The sequence below is a fragment of the Bison bison genome, unplaced genomic scaffold, assembly GCF_000754665.1.
Source record: "Bison bison bison isolate TAMUID 2011002044 unplaced genomic scaffold, Bison_UMD1.0 scf7180017864471, whole genome shotgun sequence".
NCBI classification, from domain to species: Eukaryota; Metazoa; Chordata; class Mammalia; order Artiodactyla; family Bovidae; genus Bison; species Bison bison.
In genome coordinates this window covers 3,857,026-3,860,814 of record NW_011495032.1, presented here as the reverse complement: position 1 = coordinate 3,860,814, position 3,789 = coordinate 3,857,026, and the positions used below count along the sequence as shown (strand labels likewise).

General features: G+C 42.9%; 1 protein-coding gene across 1 annotated transcript in view; it reads right to left on the bottom strand.

Moving 5' to 3' along the window:
- Positions 1-2,182, bottom strand: part of INSIG2 (insulin induced gene 2) — a 22,341-nt gene extending 20,159 nt beyond the window's left edge. The window contains exon 1 of the mRNA XM_010860779.1: positions 2,118-2,182. The gene's annotated coding sequence lies outside the window, so the exon portion shown is untranslated. The remainder of the gene's footprint in view (positions 1-2,117) is intronic.
- Positions 2,183-3,789: the final 1,607 nt, after the last annotated feature.

The following is a 3,789-nucleotide window of genomic DNA, read 5'->3' as shown; positions in this document are numbered from 1 at the left end:
TTTTTCAAAAATTGACAAAGAAGAAACTTCCACAGAACATGAAACATTCTACCTTAAGCCCCTGACCTACAATTTCTATACAGTACGTTACTGAACAAAAAGAAAATAGTTCAAATAGTTTGGATAGATCAATAACAAATCATCAAAACTGGGAAACATTACTCCCAGTCTATGGCTGCCAATCAATGGGTTATTATTACCATCAGATAAATAAAACAGGATTGTAACTGATTCTCCGCTTTGTGAATGAAAATCAAAGTTTACATTGGCCAGTGAAAAAACTTCCGGGCAAAAGGCATTTGAAAACAAACACACAAACAAAATCTCCTGAAGAACCAATTAAGAATCAACTGTATTTTAACAATTGCAACACCCCCAAACCAAACAAGATCATTAGTCTTCAGAGGAAGAGCAGTCACAGAAGTGTTTATTCCCTCAGATTACCTTGTCTCTTCAAGTACTTAGGTCAGAAAGATTACTAAATAATAAAATTAAATTACTACCTTTCACTTTCTTATCCTATGCTCTAGTAATTAGAAAGGCATTCTCAAAATAGAATAAGCATCACAATTACGAAAAAACACAAATCAACGAAACTGTCCTTTAAAAAAAGCATACAGATGTGATTCATGGGCTACGGACACTAAGAACTTCTAGGAAGAAAAACACGTTAGCCTTGAAGACCCTGCAGCTCATCTTTCCTATCAACATTAAAATCCAAACACAGAAACTATTAAACAAGCAATATTTGCATCCCATTACTGCTTTTAAACAACAAATCTCAGTCCATAAAAAGGTTACTCCATCGTTTCAGAATAATTTTCTGATAACGATGAAAATAAGCTCTGTCTTTAAATTACTGAATTGCATTTTAAACTTTGCGCCATAGGTAGAAGCAACAGTTGTCAGTTTAAAAAGAATTAACCTCTTTTCCCAAATAAACATACATGATTCATAGCTTGGTCACTTTATATCAGATATGTACTGAGAACTGTAACAAAACACTACTCAACCTAATGTCCAGAGAAAGACTGAAAGGAGGGAATAGGAAGAGTACATGGCTATTAAGGGGGAGAGGGAGGGGGGATATAAATGGGGTCCCGCCATTCATTTTCACTCAACTGTTCCCTATCAAGGCCAAATCCCCAAATTAGAAGATACAAGCTGGCCACTGCCAGGCTGCCTTCATTCCTCCTGAACCCAAGACTGGAGCCTGACTTCCCCTGAAACCCTCAGTTCCACTGCGATACTGATCCCTGCCAGTCTCAGTGCCCCAGTTGTCAAGACTATTCATTCTTTCTTGAAGCATTTCCTCAATAACCCTAAAGAACAGTCAGCTCTCCTTGGTATATTTTCCTAGACTATCTAGCTAACGCCACACTTCACTTTTTGCCAGTGCTAACTGGACATGGGTTATTATCACTTAAGTTTTAGCACCCTTTCCCCCTCGTCCCCCATTATACTCACACTGCTTTCCTTTTCTAGACTGCCAATCTTCAGTGACCAAATCTAAAATCTCGGGAACTATCACCAACTGACTTCTAGGTCCTGGCAAGAGTTCTCTTTGGCTTTACCTCACACCTTCTCCAGAGGTCGCCAATTAAAATCCAAAATGCCAAAGTCCCACTCCTCAGCCCAATATCTACAAACCTTTTGGCTGATTATAAGCGTACTATCAATACAATACCAACCTTTCCAGATCCCTTCCCCTCCTAAGCCTGAGTCTAGTCTCCTTGGCTACAAGCCTACCAAGTCCTGACAGCTCTAAGCTTGACAGCTCGCCAACTCTACCCTTCATATCTTAGGGGTCGCCCTTCCCGCCGTCCGCCAGCCTTCTTTCCGCCCGGGCACTCTTCCACTGTCCAGGGAGTCTCGGCCTCTCGTAGGCCCTCTCCCTGACCCAGACGTCCCCTTTCCGGATCTCGCCGACCCTCCTCCAGGTAAGCGGAGCCCCTCGCCCTTCAGGCCCCATCTGTGGTCCTGGCTCCTCACACTTGCCAGGAGGATTCCCAGGTTGCAAAAATGCAAGCGGTTCCTCTCCTCGAAGGCACCCCTTTCCTGAGGCTCTTTCCCTCAGCATCAAGTGTCTCGCGCTTCCCTAGGGGACCCCAACTCACCCCCGCCTCCGCCATCTTCTGGGACCGGCCCCCGCCCCCCCTCTGCCTCTTCCTCCTCCCCTCCCACAACTCCGCCCGAGCTCCACTGCGCCTGTGCGGCCGACGCTCAGACGCTCAGACGATCGGGGCAGAGTAACTTCCGGTTCCTACAGGGGCCAGATGGAAGGCCGGAGAGCCGGGGCAAAAGAACTTCCGGTCTCCGCGAGAGTAGCGGCACCTGTAGGCGTGGACCGTCGATTGGTGGAGGCTACCAGATCAGCTGTTGTTTGCTGAGCGGGCAGTCGTGGGTTGTGAGGATTGCGCAGACCCTATGGGCGGTGCCAGAGAATCGCGCAGCTACTCACGCAAACCCTTGGCGCGTCCCTCTCTTCGGAGCTGAAATCGGAGTTCTGGAGCGCAGGTCGCCTGTCCTCCTGCTAAGGATGTTGAGAGTATCTTTTGTGATTTGGCCGACCTTTATTTACCTTTTTTCCTTCCCTTCTAAAGTCATAACTTCTTTGGAGAGAGAGCATAATTGATAATTCTCTCTTCTCCATCCCACAGCACTTTATGCGGCATTCATTAATAATCGTTCCCCAAGTTTGACCAGGTAAAGCGGTTTGGGGACAGTTTTCATAGAAAGAGCTTTTGAGGTTTACAGCGAAGTCGATTTTGCGAAGTAAAATACAAACTACTAAGAGGAAAATACAAAGTAGAGAAATTACAACCCTTTTTTTGTCAGAAGTAGTATCATAATATGGTTGTGGTCAAGTTACAGTGTTCTTGTGGAAAGTTTTTACATGAAGTTTGGGCCTGGAATTATTGTTTAAGAGCTGCGCAAAGGAGTGTTAATTGGTGAAATTCCTTTGTATTTTTTTTTTTTTTTTACTTTGAACTGATTAATGATGCTGTTTCTGACCTTTTTATGGGTACGTTTATTTCTGAAAAATTTGAAGGCGATGTTAAAGTTGCACCAAAATACACCTAAGCAAGTATTTACATGGCCTTTCTTATTTTCTCTAATGTTTCCTAAAGGTCGTAAATTTCTCTCCTGTAGGTTTTCACACTACCAGTAGGGTTAAAAAAAAATGGATAAGGATGAATTATACTGAATGGATGCGCAATTTTGAAAAGAGAAAAGCACCCAGAAAAGAGACAGTAACTTCAAAATGTCCTTAACATCCGAGGCCCTCTTTAAAGCCCCATGAGTCCTCTTCATCAGGGTCTTGCCTTTTTCAAACACTTAAAAATTGTCTTCAAGAAATTCCTTATGGAAAATTTTATCCTGGAGAGGCTTTTGTTTTAGTTTAAATATTTATTGATTTCAAGAAGAGACAAGACCTAAAAAGCAAGAACCATGTGGCACCAATTTCTAAGTTTCTTACATCCAACACAGTCATTCCTATTGCAGTATAGGGCAGAATACAAAGTACTCAGGAGAAATACAGAAAACCACTGTCTTCTGATTAAGTTTGGGGACAGTTTTCATGGATTATAAGGAGGCAGATAATATGGCGCTGTGCATTCTGGTGAGAGCTCAGAGATGGGAAAACTTGAAATAGATGATGGAGCCTGGTGCATGGACAGATGTCTTGAGACATGAGATCTGAATGTCATACTCATGAATTTGGACTAAGCATTTGTTATTATCATGTAAACGTGAAAATCACAAATTACTTGATGCCGGAATATA